General features: G+C 38.3%; 1 protein-coding gene across 2 annotated transcripts in view; it reads right to left on the bottom strand.

The window, feature by feature from the left end:
* igsf21a (immunoglobin superfamily, member 21a) overlaps positions 1-27,294 on the bottom strand; it is a 212,911-nt gene that overhangs the window by 176,488 nt on the left and 9,129 nt on the right. The window lies entirely within an intron of this gene.

The following is a 27,294-nucleotide window of genomic DNA, read 5'->3' as shown; positions in this document are numbered from 1 at the left end:
TATTTAAGCACACCGGCACATAGGACACATTAGCCCTTTCTATGAAGCAAGGCACTCCAGGCGGGGTGAGGTGTGGCGGAACAAGAGGAACAAGGGTTACATACGTAACCCGAGACGTTCCCCTTCGAGGGTACTGCGTCGGTGGGAACACTATGGGAACGAGATACCCACTTAGGCCGCACCGAAACCCCGCCTGCCCTCAGCGTGCAGAACCTGACGGCACGACTAGGAGGAGAGCGCACGGGTGCCGGGTGCAGAAGGAAGGTCCAGACTGTAAAACTGGATAAAAGTCTTCGCATAATAACTCCACCACCTCGGGGTGGAGTCTCCATTCCCCGGGCCTCAGCCCCTGTTTCGACAGCAGGTCTGCTCCTTGATTCTTCGCTTTGAGGGACAGCAGTCTCTGCTGGGACCACAGGAGGATCTGATGTGCCAGTTTGCATAATGGGCGCGAGCGCAGACTCCCCTGGTGATTCAAATACGCCACCACTGCCGTATTGTCGGTTCTGACAAGGATGTGGCGACCACGGAGGGCGGGCAGAAAACTCCTCAGAGCTCTGAAAACCGCCAACATTTCCAGGCAATTTATGTGCCAAGAGAAATGAGCCTCCCAGGAACCTCATGGACGCGGTCATGGACGACCGAAGCGGTCGTCCATGACCGCGCCCCATCCCGTGAATGAGGCGTCTGTCGAAATAATTGTTCGGCGACAGATCGATCCCAACACGGGACCTTGGGACAGGAACCAAGATTTCCTCCATACAGACAGGGAACGAAGGCACCCACTCGTAACCCGTATCAGACGGAGCGGATTTCCCCACGGGGAGAATCCCTTGGATTTTAGCCACCACTGCAGGGCTCTTATGTGCAAGGTGGAAGGTATTATACTGGACGCTGCTGCCAGGAGACCCAACACCCTCTGAAAGTGTTTTACAGTGATGGCCTAACTGCACTCCGGTCACTGTGGACAAAATGGACTCGATGCGTGCGGGAGACAGGTGGGCCCGCATCGTCGTTGAGTCCCACACCACCCCTAGGAACGTAGTCCGTAGGGCGGGTGTCAGCACGCTCCTCTTCGCGTTGAGCCGCAGCCCCAAACGCTGAAGGTAGGTGAGGACGACATCTTGATGCCGAACCGCTAACTCTCGAGACTGGTCCAGGACGAGCCAGTCGTTCAGTATGCGGATGCCCTGGAGCCTCAACAGAGCCAGAGCCCTACTCGAAGTCTCAGGACCTCTTCCCCGGGCCCGTCGAGACTGAATGACGGTCCTCAGATCAGTCTTCCCGGGGGGCTGTGGGCGAGAGCGCCGTCTTACGTCCCAGGTTGGTTGAGGGGGATCCCGTGAAGCGACGCTCTGCTTCTGGCTGCGGCGGTAGGTACTGGACGAAGGCTGCGTCTGCCTTTCCTGAGCCGTCGCGGTCCTGGAGTCTGACCGGCGGGGGAGATATCGCTCAAACGCCTCTCCCTGAGTTTTGGCGTGCTGGAACCTGTTGACGACAGCATCCACTGCTTCGCCAAACAGGCCAGTAGGCGAGAGGGGCGGAGAGGGGAGAAAAGCCCTCTCCTTCCCCTGGATGCCCGAGTGGTTGAGCCACAGATGGCGCTCCGTAGCCACCAAAGCCGCCATGGATCGGCCGATGGAACGGGCCGTTTCCTTGGTCACACGGAGAGTTCAGTCAGGTCCTCCTCAGAGGGACCTCCCCCTACGTCACAGTCCCGAAGGAGATCGGCCTGGTATGCCTGCAAGACAGCCATCGTGTGCAGGCTGGCACCAGCTCGACCCGCTGCCATGTAGGCCTTGTCCACCAAATCGGACGTCATCTGACACGGCTTGGTGGGGAGCGCCGGCGTCCAGAGGGATGAAGCGAGGTTGGTACTTGTTGTGTAGATCCGTAAAAAATGGTAGGGGCCGACGCCCGAGATTGTGAATTGAGTATTTCACTTAGTTTTGGTTTCCGCCTCCTTGTCTCATCTTAACATGATCCTCTTGTGACTCAGTTTTTTCTCAGATTGTGATTCACTCTAACTTACAATGCTGTATTCAAACCTGTCTTGAGTGAATTTAAAAAGATAGATTGCGTTTTGTAAGATCAATAAATATTGATGTGTAGTACTTTTACTTTTGATTACTTAAGTATTTTTAAAACCAGATACTTTTTTACTTTTACATGAGTAGGTTTATTCTGGATGGCTTTTACTTTTTCTTGAAAAAACATTTTTCACGTGGTATCTGTACTTTTACTTGTAAGTATGAAAATTGAGTACTTCTTCCACCACTGGTGCTCAACGTCTGATTTTGCATAGAACTACCAGTTTTCTCCCAATAAGTTAATATACAGCCAATTACAATGTACATTTTCAACACATAGAGAGAGAGAGAACAAAAGAGTATTTTGTTCAAAATGCCATTTATTCTGAACGATTTTGCTGTAAAATATGTACCGTGGCAAATTACTGCAATTTTGCTTTTCAGTAGATTTGCCTGTCCTAGTGTGCACAAAGTGTACACTGATATGAACAAATTAATATAATGAGGGGATAATGGATCATTGAAGCTCACTATCCAAAATAGCATCTGCAGATCCCATGTTTGCAGAGCAGTCACACAGAAACAATTACATTACTGACCACTCAGAAGTCACTGAAAATCCAATGGCTTTTTCAAAATGTATACAGCAATCTATTATAATAACATGTTTAATATAGCACATGTAGCAAGGATTCAGATAACTGGACTACTGCTGGCAGAGCCAAATGGTCCCTTAGTACATGCAAAGAATTGCTTTGAGATTCAAGTTGCATTTCAAGGTGTGCAAGTAAATGTAATGAGAATCAGCATGACAGATATGATATAACAACATACTCTAAATGCTGTCAATTTGGCACTGAAATTGATTATTTGAGTCATTTGACATGCCTGCTCACTTTCTTTCTTTGCCATTTCTCAGAGGAAATCACTCCTAGCTAAAGCTAATTGGCTGGAACACTTAGGGAGTTAGTGGTATGAAACCAGACATGCCAATCAATCAGATTGTATACTATTGCAGATTCTATAAGCTAAAGCATAGTTTACGGAACATACAGACCTCGACGTATTCTGAAGTGACTGCTTAGCCTCAGTGAAGATGTGACAATCCTAAGGTTCAGCATGGCAACATGCCTTTCAACTCCACCCCACAATCCAAACTGTGTGACAGTCACAGTGAAGACAGGGTGCCAACACAAGGACATATTCTGCACTTGTGTGCACTTCATACCTGTGTCAGCCATGACAGCAACTCCACTTATATCGTCTAATGAGTTGGCTCAACAGCAGCATGTGACACATGCTGGAAAAAAGTGAGCACAGCGGAACCCACCATGGCCTTTTTCGGCAATTTTTGAGAGCTTGACATTTATTTATTTTTTGTCATTGTCTTTTTGAAGGGTGTGTGTTAATAAACTGAAGGAATGTTTCAGAGTGGTGTGCAAACTTGGTTGAAAAATAAGTTTGTGTTCATGGATAATGCTTTAAATCAGTGTACTTTTCCACTCCTTTTTTGCCTGTAAGATTAATGACCTTCTACACAACAGATTTATAACTATGTGATCGGGGTACCCATAAGCGGAGAAGGAGAGACTTTTCCCTGGCAACTTTTTTCAATCTGTGTAACATTCTCAGTTTCTTCTGAGGATAGTAGCTTTTCTTTCTTTCTTTTCTTGGGTGGTAAAACACTGCAACTGGCAGCACACAAAAATCATTTTCATCGCCACAAAATTAACAAGAAAGGTAATAATTTGGCCTCAAAACAATGTAAAGCAGCATTCTATGTTTTCAGGGTGATTGCGGGGAAGAAATACCTCTCAACTATAAAAGTGTTTGTCCAATTTCCATATCTTCCAATTCATAACCTACATGGAAAATGTATACTTAAGGCAACAAGGAAAATACTATGAATATATGAATTGCTGACTTGAGGTGTATTTCCAAATAACATGTACCTTGAGAATAAGATATCTTCAAATCTCTCCCAGTACTGTTTTTTCAAGGATGTTTTAGAAAACACCCTTTTTTGTTTCTTCTATTTACACAAGCCATATGACTGATAACAGTGACTGACCTTGTAAAAGGTACAATTTACCATCACATCTGCTGCCATTTTCGATAGACTTTAACTTAGTTATCAGTGATCAACCAATTAAATTCCTTCAGCTGTATAGACTAGTGTAGTAAGATCAATTTCCCTGTAAGGGGCCTGAGTATGACCACTCTGCATCCACACATGAGGGAGTACCCTTAAGCAAGACACTTAACCCCTACCTGCTGTAACTGTCAGGCCCTGCAGGCATAGGGGGAAAGGGAATTTCATCCTTAGGCAATGAGGAAAGCATGAAAAGATCCCACCACACACAAAAATATATGAACATTCAAAAGAGGTTGTTAGAAACTGTCAACATCAAACAAGTTAAAATTATTTTACAAAATTACATTTACAATTTTAGTATCTATTGCTACTTAATAAAATGTTCTCCCATTGCAGTGCACTGAACTGTCCAAACATTAACCTTGGTAAGCGCTGGACAAAAAGACTTAAGAATGGTTTGTTTCTCTTTTTCTCTTTGTGTAATGGTTTGGAATTCTTCTTCTCTAACCTACAAACTGCTTGATGTGAATAGAATTCATACTAGACCTTCTGTGTTTGATGTTGAACATAAGCTACCTTGTTGATCCAGAAAAGAAAATGTCAAGGAATTGTTTTTAAGTTTTTTAAAATAATGAAATATTTTGTACGTTAAGCTTTTTGTTATGTAAGAACAAAAACTCTTTAGCTATAGCAGCTTGTTAACTTGTTAGCAAATAGATAAAATGTTGCTGGTTTTTTTTAGATGTTCTATAATTTTAACAGCGATGCAGCTGCTTCACAGCACAGAAAAATCAGTGTTTTCAATAGGCTTTGGATTTTTTACACTTTAGCAAACTGCAGCATCACACCATGTCACATTTATTTATTGAAGGGGTTGTATGCTTATGTCTGTGATATTCCTTTGTATTGTATAGCCAAAGGCAAAAACAGTCATGTTTCCAAACTGCATTCTTCTATCTAATGAACCATAAAACAACTGTCAAAAATGGATTGCTCTTGTCTGTGAATTACTTAAATCAAGTGCATTTAGTAACTGTAAAGGGCAGCCACGGCACTTTATTTCACATGATATAGCTCATTTGGGGCAGGAATCATTAATTAAGCCATGTCATATGAAATGATCAAAGGATACATGGCGCTTTTAAAAATAGCAAATAGTTTGCCGTCCACTGCAGAGGAGAGAGTACATATTATCCACTAAGACCTTGCATTATATAGCAGCAATAAAATTAAATATTTGTGTTAACTTAATTCACCTGCAATGTAAAAACGTCTGTGAATTCGTGAAAATATTTATCTTTGAGTTATATGAACTACCATTGAGGTCATTTTAATTAGCATATATTAGAACCTTATTTTAATAAGAAAGTGCTGTATTTTACATATCAGTTTTCAAAGGACTACAAAATTACAATATTTCTTCCCAATTTAGCCAGGAATTAGTTTTCTAGTGTCCTTAAATATAATAACCCCCACCAACAGTGATGATGACAAAGCTGCTTATTCCACTTTTCTTTCTGTTCGGCAACATCTTCAGCTGGTTTAACTCAATTTGAGAATTTTGAATAGAGAATTGTTTATATGTTCTTATTTTATGTCTCTAAAGTAGTAAAGAAAGTAACGAATAAAAACTGAATTGCAAGGCAGAATATCAAAATGCTGTGAAAACCTTAGAAATTTAGGCTATGAAAACATTAGTGATATTATTTATTTAGTGAGTTGTTTGTGGGATTGAAAAAAAAATTTCTTTTTTCTTTTTTAGTGTATCTGTGCCATGAACTAACCATGTATGTACAGAGGAGTCAATTACATTACTTTTGATGCTTAAGAAAAAGTCTGTGATGACTGTGAGGTAAACCTTCTTAAGCACATGGTGTAAATTAAATGACTATGACTATTATTTCAATAAACACATACTCAGTGTATGCATGAAAGAGATGGATGGCCGCTGCTCTATTAGTTCCATCAGTCCCAGTGCATCTCTAGTGCTGACCTTATCTTGAAATGAGGTGATGGCTCTATTTCAACATGTGTACTGAATGACTTAGTATGGTCCCCATGCATAAATATTAGTGCACTATTAGTGCACCTCTGTGTTAGGTTGCTTTATAAGACATACTTTATTACACATTTTTATTTAGGAATACAGTTGTATGAGTTGCAGCAAAGTTGCAAGCACACACCAAACTAATATTTAATATGATGCTAAAATAAAACTTGCTTAGAGATATATAAATATTTGTTAGCTGTTTTTGGCACATAATTCTGAACTACACACATGCATGTTTGCCTACAAACATTCACACCTGAAAGCCTACATTCACACAAAGATACAGTACATACCCTTGTTGCCTGCATAAGAAATTATGTTTATGCCTTCAGCAGTGGTTTGATAACACTTTAGTAAATATACAGTAGATTGTTTATGCGTAGTACATTATAGAGTCTGAGTTGTGTCTATGCCTCTACTGAGACAAACGGGCAGCAATCTCAAACAATGTCTGAGTGTGTGCCAGAGTTAGTAAAAATACATCTATATTTATTTGCAAATGGAAAAGTTTTGTGGGAAGAATTATGAATTTCACAATTTTGAGTTATTGGCTTCTGCTGTCAAGGTTGCCAGCTTGACTCCAGCAATTTTATTCAACTGGCAACAGCCACCAAGGGAGTTCATATCAAATATCTGCTCTCCTTATTATTCTAATGATCACTGTCAATCTTGATGGATTAGTATATGCATTATCGACCTGAAAATATGAGAGAGAGAGACAGACTCAGCATGCATCACTGAAGGAACAGTTTGGTTTTATGGGCAAACCCATTAGGCGCGTTAATCAGGATAAAATGTCTATCTCATCTATTTTCAGTGGCTGACCGCAATAATGAGTCATTAAACATTGTGTTTCAGAGAAATCTATCTCCATCTTGGCCCAAAGATATTCTGAGATTATTCTCATTACCTCTTATTCTCCACCAAAGTATAGCTTCAGATCAAATTTTAAAGGCATCTTCAGAGGAGGATGGACAAAGATTAAATAAATCAAAGAAAATGTATTAAAATGTTAATCAGGAGGTAAGCATTCATACTCAGCCTCTACGCTTGAAGTGAATCATGTTCTACAGAGGACATATGTGTACTGTGCCAAATCTTCCTGCCTAATGAAAATACTCTCTAGCTTATTTTATGCGAGGTTCAATGGTATTTGCAGTCATCCGGTGTGTTAGATGTATCCTGGAGACAATCACATTTCCTGTCTGAAGTCATCTTGCCATGAACATTTTCTACAACAAAAGTCTCAATTTCTACTACCCATGTCTCAATTTAGACCTGTAAATAATGAGACTACTACTGCCCATGTGTTTATTGAGGCCTGCTAGAACTCTGACTACTTCATGTCAAGTAAAGGTGCAAACTTGATAAATTTGTGTTTGCATGCCTCTGTATTGTATCAGTAATCTATGAATAAACCAATTCTTATATTAATCCATGTATGCCAGTCATGATATATGGTAAATAGGATAAATAACTTTTAAAAAATCTAATCACACAAGAACTGTCATTTAAATGTGTCATTAGTTTGTGGGAACACTGTAAAAGTTGACAGTGATGATTTGAAATGTTTTGCATGCCATCTAAACCATCTGAAAAATGAATAAAAAACATTGAATGACAGCAACAACAAAAACCATATGTTACCCAGAGGCTGGAATAAATCAAAATTTATGTAAACTGTGGGTGGCAATCTTGAAACAAGACCTTCAAAAAATGTAATCTGAATGACAAAGCTGCCTTCATCAAACAATGACAACAGAAAATAAGAAAACAGAACAATAACCACCAAGGGGGAAATTGGCATCTCCTAATATGCGAACTATAGTAAAAGTAACAACATGTGTGACTATAAAGAACCTGGGGAAATTATTGATTTAGTTCATGAAAGGATTTTCTATTGGTTTAGCTGCACCAGGGGGAGCTGAGCTCATCACATTCTCATGTCCCTACATACAATAACTTAAGGTGGCACAATGAGAGCTAATGATTCTCCAAAGATTCTCCATAAGAGCAATGCTGTATGGTCCTAACTGGTTCTGTTACAGCAGGGGGCATAAAGCAAAAAGGAAAAGGAACACCACGCACTAACAGGAAACCAACAATCAGAACACATACTGTGAAAATAGGAAGAATGGAAATCATCAACACGCACATATAAGTCCATGCCCATTTACTATTTATCAAAGTGATTTTTTAAAATTGATTTAGGCTTGGATAATGAGACAAACTTGGAAAATGTGATACATGACACAGCATGACAAATCATCACTTATGGATCTTATGAAAGCTTTTGTAGTGTTTCACATTTTATTGCTGGACAAGATTTACTGAATGATTTATCTTGCAATTAAATAAAAATATACAAATACATAAATATACTACTTGCTCAACGGTCCTCGTGCTGGGATACGGTGCTGAGAAATACAGTGTCCTGTCAAAGATTTGCAAGTAAAGGTTATTTATAGTCTCAGTTGACATTTACAGAAATGCATGTATGTTATACTTTACATTTGGTAAAGCATAGGAGCTGCTGCTACCTTTCATAAATGAAATTAATAGATAAAATGTACAACTCAAAAACTTTCAGGGCTTTGGCTTTTACCTTAAAATTGTTCAATATGGACTGATAAATATGATTATTAGAAATATCTTCTTATCCACATATTAGTCTTTTATTTTCCTTGTCAAAAAAATGTATCATTTATCTTGCCTAAGATAAGTGACAATGTTTCTGCAGGCTATGACCGTGTGTGATATTTTGTGGCTAATGGGACAGTCGTGTGCTCTGGTATCTTTTGAACATAGAAAAGAGTGCCATGGCAAAAAAAGAGGTTGTGAAACACTGCCTGAGGCTGTGTACTTGATGAAACTCTGAAAACTGTAATCCTCAACAAAATATGCTGTGGCCTGTCGTAAAGCAATTTCAGCGTAAGACTGTGGATAATATGAATGCTACTAGAGTTGCTTAAATTGCATGTGCTAGCTGTGTGTGGATACATATCTTTGCTCTGAAATGAAAATGCTTGATTTGGTGTTTTTCTGTGTGTGCGTTGTGATGTTTATAAACTATATGCTAAATATTTTGTTTATATACGTGTGTGTGTGTGTGTGTGAATGTGTGTGTGCAAGAGTGTGTGTGTGTGTGTGAAAGGGTGCATAAAAGGCAATAATCTACGAAACAAGATTATTTGCATATGCTTTTGAATTAGGCTGCCAGACTCCTCCGCCTAGTGTTTAATCAAGCATTTAATCAATTCAACACATATAGCTGTGTAGAAACCCTTTCTGCACTCTCACCAATGTTCTAATCCTACAACCTTTCAAAGCAAACAGACCTGTAACATATTTCAACATTCATTCTCATGAAATATAATTCATAATCCATTTTTGTTTAGTTTCTCACCACAATATTAATCAATAGTTCATGAAAGCCCTTATAAGAATATAACACCATAATAACAGGAGCAACATACTGTAAAAAGGAGCATGAATTATTTCCATTGTGACCCCAAGGTGAAGTACATTAAGAACTTCCCCTTGTTAACTAAAGTGATATTGACAGTTGAGAGGTGGCGTGTAGCCACCACCTAGCCCATTCAAGATGCCTGAACTCAAGAGACCCTACATAAGTTACTGTAGCCCCACAGTGGAACTTGGCTGTTTCTACAGTCAAGTGACACCGAGGATGTCATGCACTGATGGCTGGGAAAAGTTCTCCTGTAAATCTCTATTGATTACCTATTGCTGACTCTTAGCTGCAGAGCACTTGGCAAGAGGTTGATTTTGTCTGGGTGCTGGTCAAAGCAGAAATACATCTGGTGATGGAGGAGCATTTTAGAGGGGCAAACCAAAGATAGCATTTTGCAATGAAGACAGACTACAAAGCCAAGCAAGAGAGCTTTGGCTAGAGACCAGTGTTCCCTGTACTCAGAGCACGTCATTCCAAATAACACTTATTCCACTGCCTTATTCAATTTTCTAAAGAAAACCCAACAGTGGGAATGTTTGCAGATTCCAAAGAAGTATAAATGCTACATGCTTTTCAGATAACACAGCTGGTATTGCAGTCCCCTTTCTGTGGTCCAGGTCGCATGGATGGTATTCATTGAGACAACATTACCTTTTCTAAGGCGAGGAGTACCAGCAAAGTAATTTCAATGGTGCTGTGAACAGTTCAGGTTAACAAAATCTAATACATACAAGCAGTATAGAAGTAACTAGTAGCCGCTAGGTAATACTGTATATCATCAGATAATTCAGACATTACTATAAGGAGAGACTGTTTTCATTGAAAATTGTAGCCTTAGTGACTAAACTACAAGGGCCTCAGGACAGTCTGAGGAAGCCTACCCTTCTGAATATCAAATAGTCTTCAGCTTCGTCACCTGCCCTTTTCTCTGCAACTGACTTCATACATCACACAAAGTATTGAGCAGAGCCCTTAGAACATGGAATTTCTATGAGATCACAGTTTTACAGTCTCTGACTGTATTGTGGCATTGTCAGCATATTTCTAAATCGACAGAATAGGCACAACAAGTTTAACACAGGAACTATTTTAGAAATATAATAATAATAATAATAATAATCATTCTATTATATTCTTCTTAATAGGGCCATTTATCAAGATTGCTTCACTGCTACCACTTCAGTATAGAAGCCTTACAGTAAATTAACTACTTTGTATCTTGCATCATGCTGAGTGAACTGAGTGAGTAGCTTAAGATGATACTAAGATGAAAGAGCAGTGGGTTTTGGAGTAATTATTTCTGCTTCGTTGATAAGGATAACCCGCCATGACCACAGGGCTAGCCCAAAGTTACTAATAAACGAGGCAATGCGCACATCCAGACAAATCCAGAACAGGTACCGGACAAAGAGAAACTACAAATTAAATTAAAATTAATTTTTGTTAACCCAGAGATGGTTAAAGAGGCGGTATTATGCTCATTTTCAGGTTCAAAATCCTATTTAGGGGTTGTACCAGAACAGGTTTACATGGTTTCATTTTCAAAAAACACCATATTTTTTTCATACTGCACATTGCTGCAGCTCCACTTTTCACCCTGTGTACTGAACGTTTCGTTTTAGCTATGGAGTGATACATCTTGTCTCTATATGATCTTTGTCGGGAGTTGCACATGCGCAGTTCCAAGGACTACTAGCCAATCAGAAGCAGAGACGGGCGGGTCAGCGAAAAGCCGGTAATAGCCAATCAGAAGCTGACAAGGGCGGGTCAGCGAGAACAGCTTTGATTCAGCTGTAGGCTACATGTTGCATGTTGCCAGCTTGGCAAATACAGATTAATAACTCATCACTCTGAAACTCTTGCTTCAGGAGTTTCAGAGTGGTGAATTATTAATCTGTAACAAAAGTATTTTTCATCTATAAACTTTTAACTAAGCTCTGTCTCAACAACAAAGTCATGTCCATTCAGTGTCTAGGAGGTAGCTAGTGTTTGGAAGGGAGAGGAGGTGTGTGCTGCAGCTCAGTGTTTTTCGACCGGTGTTTTTGAGGGTGTGTCGGACTAGCCGCTTGGCGAGCGTTATATGAGGTGCATTTAGCTTTCATCCTTGTGTCGTCACTGTTTTCAGGCAGTTCAGAGCAGAGTGCGGGAGATGGGAACTCCCTTTGGACTGGACTTTGGGCTTTTTCACTTTGCAAACCTATTACATTCACAAAAAAGGTATATAACTCAATTAAAGGGAGGGGAAAAGCCGAAAAGCATAATACCACCTCTTTAAATTTGTTCTTTTTCAGCAGCCATTATCTGTTGACACTGACTTCTAGATGGTAGTTGCTTTGCTCTGAGGAGCCTCAACAATAACTCACACTCATAAACACTTAAAAATTCAGTTCACACTCAAAATTTGCTCTTCTGCTTTTAATTTGTTGTGCTATCGTTTTCGTTTGGCTTGACAGATGTCTGCTGCGCCTTCACAAAACTGTGAACTGTGAAAAGGAGCTAAATGGCATTTGGTTCATGGCACTCACAAGTACCAAAAATTACTGGCCACTTTTGGCATGTACCGAAAATTTTAAAGTTTCAACATCAAAATCACTCTCCATAAATAATGACACAGTGACCTATGATAAAGTAATTCACATACCTCGTGGTGACCGGTTTAATAGTGAAATATGTTTTTTTTTTTTTTTTTTTTTTTTTTTACCAAAATACATCTATCAAAAGTTTATCTGTACTAGGGAAAATGTTCATGGATAAAGTGTGCACACCAGTGACAATACTGCACTGAATAAAAGATAAAAGGCAAGATTATAGTACGTAGAAGATGCTACTGCAATGTATAGTCTTCATGGCATTAGTGCCCAAAGTCTGTGTGAAATTAGCATCTAATTTACCAAGGCAGCAGCTAATTAAGCAAAAAGACTGCCTTTAGGGCAAAGTGTGGTAGAGCTCAAACATGTCATACAGTGCTGGAATCTACCAAAGGTGGAGACATCAACAAACTCAAAAACAAAAGAAATACAGTTTGGTGATACTGAAATAACTTTTTATAAGGCTGCAATTCCACTTGAGTAAACCTATCTGGGCATCTACTGAACATAAAATTAATGCACTGGAAGTTACTACATACTCTTTGGAAGTGAAAAAGGAAATGGAATGACATAAACAAACAAAAGAAAAAAAGGTTGCTTACAGGAAAAAGAATGGAGTAGCTGGTCTCTAGACACTCACTCCAGAGCCTTTGGAGGAGGCAGACAGCACTGATACAGCTGATGTCACTCAACAATCCCAAGGTAATAATACTCCGTAGTAGTGCAGGAGTCTCTTTAAAAAGTGGAATAACAATAGTAGTCGTTGGACATCACCTCGTTGGTGGTAGAAAATGTAAATTATTGTATTGTAGAAAATATTGTATCCAGTTCTAATGTTCTATAAGAAACTGTTGTTATTTTTATTCTTTAACTTCAACTGCCCTTATTTAAATACATATTAAATACAAAGTAATAATAAAAATCGGTTACAAAAAGCCCACTCCACCACAGCTTTCATTTAGGGAAGATTTGCACCTTCTTTTGAGAGCTGGAGAAATACAAATACAAAACTGACCCTTGCAAATTGTGAATGCTAGTAAATCCAACAGAATGCATAATCAGCCACATTTATCAAATCTCATCCCACCATTTGCAGAATCCCTCCTTTAATGAATGTGCAGAAAGGAAGAGGCGCATTTGACTAAATAGCAAGGCCATGCGCCTCACATGAAAGCGCAGTTCTTCTGGCTGATGTGGCTGTTTGATATATTACATGCTTATTTGTAGCTGAACAAGGAAATCTGATCCAGAGTGGTCCTCTCTTCAGAAGAGATAACATAGCCTGCTTTCTCTCTTTACTTTAGTGAATACATCAACACGTAGCAATGTGCAGTTTTCATTAATTCAACAGCATCACAAACTACATCCTCCAAAATGACCATAAAATGGAATTAAAGCCTCTCTAAAATAGTTTCAACAAAAACTGACAGTTATAATCTTCATGAAGGTATGATTCATTGTTGAACTGTTGTATTTGACTGCATTTGTTTTAGCCATGTAGGTGTATCTGACAACTGGCAACTGAGTGCTAGTGTATATAAATAAGATATTCTTTCACTATCTGAGTGTGGCAACTAAAGTTTAGTGGCAACAAACACCACTTCAATAATTAAGACTCATCTGACACCGCAATGATTACAATTTAGTTAGGATTAAGTGGCACGTATACTCCACCAGAAGTGCTTGTCAGATGGGCAAATAGTTTCGGCAACCCCCTCCACCCACAGTATTCTGATGGGGTTGGGGGGAGGGGAGGAAGGTAGTGTCCGCCCAATTCTGGAACTTTGTCAAACGGACAATCTGAGATTCACACCCTCTTCATGCCGTGATTGGCCAGAGGTGCAGAGGTGAGAACTTGAACTTTTCTCTAGCTCTTTGTAGTCATTTATTTCACAACTATTTCTGTCACTTTTCATGTGAACAGCTGAGTACAAAAATATAAATGTCTCCCATGATGTACTGTCTGAAAATGTGTGCCTTTATTCTCGTATTTAAACTATATCACGTCTCCCAACATTAAGAATTGCAGTGAATGTTGCATCATGCCTAATGAGGCATTTTATGCCAAACTTGGAAAATCTACAGTATCTGCCATATTTTCTAATACAAACAAAAAAAACATCAATAAATGTATGCTTTTTTTTAAAGATGTGACATTTTGCAGAGCATTGATGGTCTGATGTTTCTCCACCTCTTGTTAAGAAGCATACAAAAACATGAAAAACAATTGTGCATAAGCTTCTTTTCCATAAAGAACTGTCTAGCCAGACAGTTATGGTAATTGCTGTCATTATTATGTGCTCTTCATATGTAATGAATGTACAATGGCTGCTTTAGCACAGTCAAAAGAAAATGACAGATTTTGTGTAATGATTTCTGACCATTAATGCTATGAACTCTTCTGGACTTACAATATTAACTATGCTTAACATTTTACACATGTCATATTATTAGTAGAACATTCTGCAGTACACTCCCAGGGTTTCTATTCTCTCAGTGATGCTCTATGTTTCATTTGTTGAATGTGCATTTGATTAGTTCTCCAGCTATTTGCTTTTCCTATTTCCATATGATGAATAAATTCATTGAATGAAAATTGCTGAAATAATTATTCACATTTATACAATTTCACAATATTTGTTCTGCCAAATGATTAAAAGCACATACTTCTAAAGATGTCTTAAAATAATTCTTACAAGGCTTTTGGCAATGGGTTCTATGGACAATACAGCCTCTTAATAACATTGGTGCAAATTCACCTTGCTTTTGCAAAACTGGCAATTGAGACACATATGAAGGAATTCACAAAGCTTTCTTTGTTTGATTAAAACATGGAACATGGAACAGCAGAGTCACAGCCTTCACGATTCTCTTCATAATTACACCCGCTTATCAATCTCTTTATGTCCTTAAGAACATCTCAGATTTTAATCTACTGTAGGATTTAACTTTCTTTACTGCACTGAAAATGCGTGCTTTGGTCACCAGTTGTAATCCTGTCCCTGTCCACCTCCTATCATTCCTTTTCTAGTCTTACTTCCACTGCAACACCTTCTGCTGTAATATTATACTGAGCATGACACATGCGAGGACCCTATTGAAATGCAAGGAGTTCTTTTCCCCAAATTAATCACATTTTTCATGGCTTAAACATGCTCAAAATCAACATGCTTTGCACAAAATTCAAGCGTGGTTGAAATTTATGTGTCATATGGTTGTTGCGCATGGGCATGGCAAAATGACTTGCTAGCGCCCCCTAAAAAGCATCACCCGGGCCACGTTCCACCGAAATGTTCGTTATTTTTGTGGCAAATATATCCAGACGTACAAAAAAGCCTCTGGGATCGATGCCCTAAACCCAACAGGAAGCATGCCATTTTGATTTTAACAGTCCTCCTAGAGAATTAATCCGATTGCCTTCAAAATTCCGCTGTTCAAACTAAAGGCATAAACGATGAAAAACTGTGTTGTGAGTTTTCGCTAATGGGCGTGTCCATGGTTTGGCGTCAAAAATCCATGGCTCGCCGTGAAACAGGAAGTTGTTGTAACTTTATTATACATGCTCACATCTGTATCAAATTGTTATTGTTTGATAAGAGTCCCACCCTGAAGACATCTACATGCCAATGTTCACTAATAGTCATAGCACCACCTACTGGCAACTGGAAGTGATTACTTTTATGCTGTAATGAAATACTCCTAGCACGTTATCCACATACTCTTCAAAAATATGTCAGACAACCCTTAAGACAATTATGATGCTTTATTGTGATGGTTTTGAGTTTTTGCGTAACGGCGTATCTGTGGCATGGCATCGAATTTTGATGCTTCGGCATCAAACAGGAAGTGGTTGTAACTTCACTGTACATGCTCAGATCTGTACCAAATTTCACATGTTTGACAAGGGACACACCCTGAACACATCTACATGCCAATTTTCACTCAAACTCATAGTGCCACCTAATGGTCACAGGAAGTGAAACTTCAATGAAGCAGCCCCCACACCCTGTTTCACCTAAATGCACGAAACTTGCACATATATCATGGTAAGAAGCACAATAAAGCCTCTTGGAGCTATACCCTCAACCCAACAGGAAGTCCGCCATTTCGATTTGAAAGTGCATTTTCAGCCCATTTTTTACTGTTTACAATCTCCATGCTTTAAGATACTACATACTTTAAAATACTACATATTAACCCCTCTAACAGATATAATCTGATCAACTCGAACTTTTGCAATGCAGTCTCAAGTCATTGACAATGAAAAGTTGTACTATCTGTAAGTTTTCTTTGAAGGGTGTGTCTGTGGCGTGGTGTTGAATATCGATGATTCCCGTGAAACAGGAAGTTGATATAACTTCAGTGTACATGCTCAGATATGTACCGAACTTTACATGTTTGATAAGAGTCCCACCCTGAAGACATCTACACGCCAATATTCACTCAATTTTATAGCGCCACCAACTGGAAACAGGATGTAAGCCCTTTGTAACAAAAATAATTTTATTTGCATGACATTTTCACAACTTGGTCCACACTTCATGTACTGGTACACAGCATATGATAAGCCGGTGTTATCTATAGGGGACACATACAATACAATACTTCAGTACAATGATTCAGAGCCACGTCTCCCGACCTCCGGCCACTGCACTGCGGCCACGACACACCCCGACATTGGATTTTCCCTTATTACAGATACCACAATGCCACTTCTGTATTTTCCCTGATAGGAATATTGCTAACCAACTATCCAGCAGAAGTGGAAGTGACTTAATAGATCAAGAAAAACAATTTAAAGCTACAATTATTCCTTCTGAAAAGCCCATCTGTAAAGCAATTACATCAGAAGATGACAGATGTGTGTGTGAAAGGTATTCATACTAGCTGAGTCCTCCACAGGTTAGTCTTTTTACTCACTAGTAGTAAATTCCTGCATTCTGTTTTTTGCTTTATTCATCAAAATGTAAATGCAACACTGTCAGACAGGACTGATTTGAGAATATTGATTCAGTGTGGGGCAAACTAGCCAGTGTCCATTGGATAGACATATTATGCATGTGTAACGCATGTAGGCTTTGCATGCATTGCATTTATTGTGTGTGCATGCATTTGTGTTGCACTCCTTAATGGGGGCACCAAAAGTACTGATGTCAATAAGATACAAGGTGCTTTATGCATCCATTTCTATCCATTTCTATCCCCATCTTGTACCTTTCTATATTATATAAAAGGATGGAACCTAGGGACGTCTTGATATGATACTATAATCTCTTAGTTATAGTATCATATAGTATGTGATGATTGTCATTCTTTTAGGTCTACTTGTCTTAATTTATTTTCACAATTCAAACATGTTAAAAGGCATACAATAATAGAGTGTATATACTGTAAATGCAGGGGACGAAACATAGTAGACTATATCTAGGTATCCCTAATAAAAAAGAGGTAGTGTGTCTTTAAAGTGTGATGAGTAAGTTGATATTTTTCATCTTTCCTTAAGCTATATTTTTACAGCATGTGTTCAGAGTCTAACAGCAGGCAAAGCAGCAGGTTGCCTCATTTCTTCCTTCACAACCTTTAACTCTGCATGATTGAGTGAGATTTGCCTATACATTGGTTGCATTACCTTAGCAGGTCTTGTTTAAATCTCCAGTGGGCATATCATTAACATCCAAAGTTATTTTAACTTTTTGTCCCACAATGTATGATCATAAACAAAAGAATAAATATGTTGTTTCCGTCAGATCTTTTTCTGGCTTAGAATAGTATTATCCTTTTGTCAGCTGTTGTCTTTCCTCATTGGTGGAGAAGCAATATAATTAATATTAATCACTGTGCATCTCAGATGGAATGGTCAAAGAGTAGGAATTATGTATGGTCAAGCCCTACAACTGACACGATTCATCTTACACTTTATTCTACAATTATTATCCTGAAAACTGTCAGTGTGGTCAGGAGAGTAGCTGGATGGGATGGAAAGGAGGAATAGAAGGGATGAGACATACATATCACCCGACTGTCTCTGGAGGGTGACGGATGTCTACTTAACAATACGCTTTAATTCTAGATCTAAATCTCATAGAATCTTTTGTGCAAGAAGATGATTTACATATTCTAAAATGGCTAATGGTGCCTATTTTTACATTTCTACTTGACTGTGATGACAAAATTATTGTAGGAATCTAAAGCACAAACCTTTCTTCCATCCCTCAAAGCAAACAACAGAAAGAATGTCAGTCGACCACAATAATCTCCCAGTGATTCATGCTCAGCCTACCAACATATACAGCACTGCCCTCTATGTTTTTAAATAAAGATATAAAAATGCAACATAGGGTTACTTTTAATCACATAACATCTGTTTTGTTGTTGTGGCATCAGATGTCCAACATCTGATATCAAGGACATTTCACTGAATTTCAATGAAGTCAAAATGCACTGAATTCTTCTCATTTTTAGTCAGGATGGAGGCTGGGCATACATATTCATTGGGTTTGCATCCAAGAGGATTAGATAAAATGGCAAACAAAACTGATAATACACTCTATTGAATCTACAATTTGACTACATTCTGAAACTGGCATTTTCTATCCCTTAGTGTTACTATGACATGATGGAGGTCTCACTATCCTGCAGAATGTAGCCTAATGTTCAGTCAGCTGTGACGAGGACTAATGTGAGCTTTCTCTTACATTCAACTCCCCTTGGAAGAAGCAGCCACATGAGGAAACTGAACAGCTGAGTGGGTACGTAAATCAAACTGCTGAAATGACAGGAAAGCAATTCAATTCAACTTTGCTGTTGCTTTTGTCAAACAGGTGCATAACCAACATTTCATACATACGGTAAAAATATTATCCAGGCTTGTCAAGATAACTACATAAATGCATAGTAAAACAAAGTCATTAATGTGATGGCAACATTACCCTTAAAGGCCAGAAGTGGTGTTGCTCCAAAAGTTGTAATTTTAGCAGCAGCAACATCATTCATTAGGAATGTCCAAATAAGTTATTTGATCCCAATCCAGATTCTTATATTATATTATATTGAGGATCTGCCAATGCCTAGTTGAATGCAATATTTAGTAATGTTTTTGTCTTTATAAAGCAGCTGCACAGCTGAAGTAAGCCATATGCATAATTGCTAACTTGACCTTACATTGGATATTTATTCTTGCTAACTTGAAAACAGAGCCCTACGTGTGAATAAACAACACTAAATGGTACCCAGGGCATTAAAAAGTGACATCAAGGGTGTAGCAAGCATCCATATGGGGATGAGAATGGGTTCAGTAAGCCTATAGTTTCCTATGATGTTTTATGTAATATTTATGGCAACTGAAATGTCAGACTGAAGGTTTGGACAGTCTTTATTCCTCCCCAGCATGAAAACAAAGTTCACTACTGAGGTTCAAAAAGAATCTTCAACCATCAGCGTCAGTTTGCACCTACAAAACATCTCAGAAATTGATGAAATTCAATCGGCTTTAACCCAATATGACTTTGTTTACATTGCTTGCTTTCATACACTGTAAATGTGTATTTCATGAACAGAAAATTATGATTTCATCTTTTTGTTATTCTCTGCAGTTCATTCATGCACAAACAGATTAGATTTTAAAAACCCTACATGCATTTGGTAAAAGTGGCTTGATCTGTACCAATCAGGATTCTGGGGATGTTTTATTTTACTTGACTTCAAAAGAGTATAGTTTTTGTTCATGAAGAAAGCTCAGAAAGAGAGATTCCCAGTCTGCAAATCTGCGTACTACACACTTAAAGTGCACAGCTCTCCAGGCCGTTTTCCACCTACTCCCTTTCCCTATTACCATCTCTTCCCCATGCTGCTCTCTAAGTTTGATTAAATACAATCCAGTGGGGGTGTTTCAGCACAAACTTGATCCATGGCCGAGGGCTGACTTTACTCTGCTGCATCAGAGCCAAAGATTTTGCGCAAGCATTCATTCTCCCTATTCCTCCTCATATTCATCACTTTCACTACAGTCTGGATACGTAGAATCTCAACTTAGTAAGAATTCATATATAACACAGGGTAGCATATTGGGCTTGGTTACCCGTTTACTTAGGACAATCAGCACAGGGGATCAGCATTTGGGATACTTGATTACTTCATATATTCCATTACCTAGGTAAATCACTGTCTGGGCACGTACAGTGAACTTGGATCAAAGAGCAATTAACTTAATAATGTTCCGAACAAACAGCTTGCAAATGCCATGAGCACAGAGGCTTAATTGCTGAAATTATATCAAAGTAAGAACTGCTTCATATTAAGATCATCCAAAAGACATAGTTGATAAGGTAACACTGTCATTGGTTATATGTTTACACCGTTACTAACATATAGCCTACATTGTGCTGAGACTTTTTGCCCAGGAGACCCAGTTTTTGTTTCCCATGTGAAACAAAATGTCAACATTGACTGTTTTTAAGGAAGTTACGGAAGTTATGTAAGTATTGTAAATAGAGTTACTTAACTTAAGTAAGTTAAGTCACGTTAGTAATAGTTATTTTATACCCAAACCATGATCTGTTCCTAAACCTAACCTACCTAAAAACTTTTGGCAGGGCTCCAGACTAATTTTTCCACAGGTTGCACTGGTGCATGATTCGGTCGCACCACTTTTTCTTTTTTTTTTGACACAGGTATTAATCAATGACTGCTGATAAGAAGTGGGGAGGGGCCTGCAGGTATTGTGTTCCTTAGTTACTGTTGTTGTGCAACTTCAAAGTTTCAAGCTAAAACTGTGTCGACCCGGGTAACAACTTTAGATTTGCCTGCAATCATTGCTTACATTATAAAGCAGATCACACCTCTCTTACCACAACAACCTGATTTCCATCCTAGCTCTGGCTAAATCTACATTTGTCCATTGCAGAGGAACTAGTATAAATGCATGAATTCGTATTTTAGAAATAAAATATAATTTTTATTTATTAATATACTGTTGGGATAATATTGATATATTAATGTTACTTTATTGATTATCATTTCATAAATTAGTATACTATATATCTTATCACTAGTGTAATATTAATTCCAGTTACAGTAGTTTTTTGTGGGTTGTTTTCAGTCATTAAATGCTTGTATAAGAAAAATGCTCTAGTCTACATGGTGGTTGAGTTACTGTCTAATTTGTTCATGCTCCTCAGTAATCATAACATTCATGCATGCACAGAAATCAATTCATCACAAGTTTGCTGTAGCAAGTCAAATCCATATTAATGTCTAGCCCTATTCAGGCTGTGATTGGTTGGTCGAAGAAATATGACATTGTCGAGCACAACTTTACGAACAGTTGAACGTTTCAGCAAAAGGCATCTGAAATAGCCAACTAGCCAAACACAAATCTTGCTTATCTTCTCCCTGCTGCCTTCTGTTTTACCACTTCACCTGCCGAAGCATCTCTCTCACTATTTGTAAAAGGAGCTGCGCAAGCGGCCGAAGTGCGACACGCCCACCGGGATTTCTCCAGGTACTCACGGTCAGACTATGTTTTGAATGATTAGCGGCGGGGCGGGAGTGATTACGGTAGGTTGCAGTCTTTATTCGCACAGTGTGCTCGCACTTTGGTGTTAATGATCACCTTGCACTCGCACAAATGAAACCACGTTAAATTTTAACTCGCACACTTTGAAAAAATGGTCGCAGTCTGGAGCGACTTTTTGTGCCTAAACTTAACAAAACTGCAACATTTAATGTTAACAATGTGCTATTTCACAACATTAAACACAAGATTTATTTTGAAAGTCTAGACATTGCATATTTATTGTTGATAACTATGTAAACTATGTAACATATGATAACAAACGCTGCCAAGGAGTCTTGACCAAGTGTCCATATGTGACGAGTTCAGACTGAAAATGTGTTGATGTAATCTAGGGAATGAACAAAATAAAAAGGCTAGTATGTGTTGTTGGGTTACATCAATAAAATTAGCGTAATAGCAGGTACTAGATTAATCAGAATGAATCAAATTTTATTAATTAGAATCTGTGTGTAGCAAAGTTTCTTTGGGGCACTGTCTTTACAGGAAAATGGACATCTGTCAGATAAATCATTTGAGGATTATTATCCTCAAAAGGTTATTATTAAAAAATGATAAATGAAGGGAGACAGAAATGCTTAGGCAACCCTCTCAAGCAGCACTTTCTCTCAGGCTCTGAACAAATACTTCTGAGGACTAGAGCTGGGCAACATTCCACAAGTGACATTAATTGATATGGACATTCACCATATCGTCAGTCAACCTAATTTTGCTCATATGTTCCAGAAAATGCCATTCAAGCGCTGTTCCTTAGAAAACTATTTACACAACACGCAGTCTTCATAAACTCATACGGTTATGACTTGTATTGCCTTTGTTCTACAAAACAACATGATGCTAATGCATCAACAGTTACTCAATGTGGGGTTTCAATTTGTGAGCTCTGACACAGCTACTGCAAAATGTAAAACTCAAAAGTGATACTGCAGCCGATGGTCTCTATATCTATACCCTGCAATGGTACATGCACAGAAAAAAAATCATGTAAAAAAGTTTTGAGAGAGCACCAAATTGTGGGACTTGCACTTGTTGATAGTTAAGGCTAAACGGAGAGTGTGTTCCCTTTCCAGAAATCACACTTAAGCAAAACAGACATTTGACAAACATTTGCTCAACATTTCAATTACAAAGCTATCCAGCTGAAATAAAATTATATTTAAGAAAATTATAATGGAGAGTTAGAGCTTCAATATAGTTTAAGTTATTAATAATGGCCACAAAATAGAAAATTGAATACAACGTTGTACTATGAGTGATGTGCTTTTCAAAAATAACTATAATTGTCGTTGTGTAAAAGCAAAGTTCAAAGTGTAAACAGCTTTGAAGTTCATGCTTGCAGACCTCAAGAGATTGCAATCAGAAGAGAACAGATTCACACCTTGACTCCAAATAATATACCTTAATACTACAGGTTAGCTCCTCCAAGCATAACTGTAATACAAGCAACCACCTGTGAGGAGTCATTACAGCATGGTCTATTTCATTCCAAAGAGGTTAACAGGTAAAAGGCATACACACCCATCACTGTCAAAGTTAAATTAACACTGACAGTTTTATTGGGCAAGAATAAATTAGATCATCGATGCTTTAAAAAGTCAGAATGTAAAAGCAAGCAGCAAAAAATTAAATGTAATCACCCCAGGAGTAAAGAAACCTTGCAATATTAAGTGAAGTAAAATAATCATAACTAATGCAAGCTATGATCTATGCACAATTGCTGTTTCTGTCATTATATAATTCATGTCACATATTCAGGAGATTCATTCTCTGAACTAGCAAGACAGGTTCTGCGGTGAATCAAAGTTTTGCTGATGAATGTAAATGACAGATGTTATAGGATGAACAGAGACTTGTCCTATCATAGACTGACTCTATCTGTGAAATTTCACTAAGACCTGCTCCTGTGACTGGAAATTGATGTCTTTGTGATTTATTTGGTGATAGAAAATGTACGGATGCAATCCCAAGGGAAGAGAGTCGCTCAGTGGCTCATATGGAGAAATTCACCATGCACTAAAGGAAATAATCTGTTGTCATGAGATGCATAGCCCACACAATCCTCCCTTACTCCCATCTCTACCGCTTGAGCCAATCCAGAGTGACGTCAATGTGCAGATTAGAGTTTTTTTCTCTTTTACCATCTCTTCCTTTTTTTCATGCCTAAACTGGACTTTTCATGAAACCTCTGCGTTGCTGAATTCACTGCTTAGTAGATGGCATTGAATACTTCTAGACATAAGGAACAGAAGAATTAAACAAAAAAGGCAAAACTGAATATTTACAGTTACTACATACTGAGAGTCCAGTGTAAGTGTAAAAATGGGGCTTTACTTAAAAAGTTAAAGAATATGATTCCTAGCGTGTTAGAATGAAGAGGTACATTACTAAGGGTTGCTCACTGAAGACACATATTTTAAATAATGTTTTCAGTGTTATGTCCCCATTTCATTTTCCTAAATATACAATACTGTTTTCCCCCTATCCCCAATGTTATCTCAGATTTGTCATATTTTACTGCTAATGCAAGTCATGCTGACCCTCCATGTTTCTTTATAACATAACCTTGATATACTGTATGTACTGTATGCTAACACAGAAAAACACAAGGGCAGCCAGTGTTTTATCTTTTCAAACTGAGGTCACAGTGGCGTTGAATAATTCCATTTGCTCAGGTTCACCAAAAAATGCTCATTCCTGGCAAAAAGAAAGAAAAGTGCAAAGAATCAGAATGTCTGTATGAAAAATCACCTGTGCACAGTGTTACTTCTGGAAGCTTAAGCCCTCTGTGATGAACCATGAATGCAGAGATAAGTGTCATGTATAGAATACAAGGTACTTCTCAGAGTATTTAATAAGGAGGCTAATGCTGGGACACAGTGGCAGAGCAATTGTTATTACTCAGCAGCCATGTTTGAACACGATAAGCAAAATCGCATAATCCACATTAGCATGTAGGAAACAGTGAGGGGAGAATGTAGTGAAACTGCTGATAAAGCCCGTCAAGAAATTCCTGTTATTCTGGCTACTAATTCAAGGAAAATAAGGCTCTGATATCAAGTATACAACCATGAAAATATCATATAAAATATAATTTACAGATAACATTTCTGGTAAGAGAACACACTATTTGACAATACTGTATGCTAACTTTAAATTAAACATCTAAAAGTTATACTTTCTCTATGTAGCCCATCTTGGGAGACCTTTCTGAGCAAAGTTTCTCTCCTCATTTTCCTATCTCTGCAAACCACCAGCTGTTGAGGGAGTCAGAGTTTTCTTCAAACTCCCACACAAGCAAAAGACATCAGCAAGTCATCCTATATTTACGTATGAAGGACTTCAGGGTAGAAAGGGAAGTTACTCTACTTTTTGAACTTCCTTGCCCAAAGCCTTTACTTGTCTCTACTAATCACAGGCTTTATCATTTGATTTCATCATTTGTAGCATCACTGCTTGAGAAAGCAAATGCATTTTAGCCATGTAGGCGAAGGGAAGTAATTTTATTCAGGACGTTTTCCTTGATTCTACCCAATACCACTTTTCATGCAAGAGGCCGTTGTGGTGGCAGTGGAGGAGGACAGATTTGTCATGATGGTTACAGATTCTGCTGCATTATTTGCATTGTGGGAGACATATAGCGTGTGGTTGACCCCTTGGGTCTGAGCAACAAGCCATCTTGGAAAACCCCATAACTGAAGATGCAAGTCGTTAACAAAATATGTTAATGGATTTCCGATGAGTGGTTCACTGCAAATACCACTGTTTAGCTCATCCAAAATGTCAAAGAGATGATTTTCTTTCACACATCTACCTGAAAAGCAATTGTTGGCATGTATGCTAATGCTCAGAGTATGTTATTCTCTCACATGTGGCTTATCTCTGTCTCAGACATTTCAGGGTGTCACACTATTGGGATGGATGCCTTTGAAGAAACTATAATCCGGAATTTCCTCAATGTGAAAATCAAATGCATGCAAGGTTGAGAAGTGTAAAACCATTTCAGACCTGCCAACCAGTTCTCACTCTCAAGTCATCACATACGGAAGCATGGTCAAGACCCTTTGGCATCAGTTTATAACGCACTGGGGGAAGCCCTTTAGCATAATTTTTTAACACTAAAGGTAGGTGTAGTATATAAATAACAGAAAAGTCTGAGTAAGGAGGTGGTTGGGGTGGATAGGTGTGTCAGAAAGCGGAGGCCGGAGTTTGTTTCCCATGACAAACAAAAAGTCTTCTTTTTAGGTTAGTTATGTTTCTTAACTTAAGTAACTTAAGGCAAGACACCATGACACTTTCCTAGTTGATTACTTACACTGAGACAATATTTTTTGTATTACTTGTTTTCTGAAATATTATGTTTAAATTTGCAAATGAGGCAGTATCTAATTAACTATGCACAAATTTGCATCTATTTCAAGAACTGAAATCTGAACACTAGAATACATCAGGTTCAAAATTTATTTTGATGACACATTATACTCAAATGGTTTTACAGAGGGTGTTTCAATATCTCTTTTTTTTATTTCATAAATCAAAAAATACAGGCATTAAAAAACTATTTTAGACATGTTTTTGTTAATAAAATTTTATATAATTCAGGCCATGAATGATATTAGAACAAACCCTGTAAAAATCTTCAGAATATAATCAGGAATATGACTGAAAGGTTTGGTGTATATAAGTGCTACTGAAGTGGAGATATTAGGAAAAACCCATTTTGGCCTGTAAAGATTAGCATTGTAAAATTCTACATATTTTCATTGAAAATCAAAATTTACAGACCCAATATCAAAACAACATCACTATATAACATCTCAAACACATCAAAACTGATAAATGAGTAACAGCATGTCTGAACAGTCACACTTACACACACAAAACTCACAGAAACAGACAGAGCCACCTGGGGATAGCTAAATCAGGAAGTGTCAAAGTACACCATGCGACGCATCTAAACCAGTCACATTGTCCGAAATCGACACTAGCCAGTAAGATTTCATGCTTTGCTGTAATCCGCCTCTGTACTGTCATGATTGGTTGCTGGTACAAAGGAAATTACCATATTTGTATCTGACAGCGTTGTGTAGGAGACAGACAGCTTTCCAATGGTACCAGTGATGATATAGTGCAGATGCAATAGCGGGAGGAGATATTGCATTAGAAAACCAGTGGTGGAAGAAGTACTCAATTTCCATATTTAAGTAAAAGTACAGATACCACATGAAAATGTAACTCAAGTAAAAGTAAAAGTCATCCAGTATAAACCTGCTCAAGTAAAAGTAAAAAAGTAGCTGGTTTTAAAAATACTTTGCCTTGCCTGTTGGAAACCTCCAGCTATTTGCCCCTATTTCCAGGAAAAAACACCTAAAATAACATACCCAAAATGAATCAGGAATAACTCCTCAACCATTTGGCCTGGATGCATAATGCTGTTCACCTTTGAAAGGTCAGAAGGAATATAAGGAATATAAATCCATTGTAAATTAAC

The sequence above is a fragment of the Micropterus salmoides genome, unplaced genomic scaffold (assembly GCF_014851395.1).
Source record: "Micropterus salmoides isolate LMB-PRFRI ecotype aquatic unplaced genomic scaffold, ASM1485139v1 Ms_hic_scaffold_4, whole genome shotgun sequence".
In the NCBI taxonomy this organism is placed as follows: Eukaryota; Metazoa; Chordata; class Actinopteri; order Centrarchiformes; family Centrarchidae; genus Micropterus; species Micropterus salmoides.
Note: the sequence above shows the minus strand (reverse complement) of the source record. Positions and strands in the feature narration are given on the sequence as shown.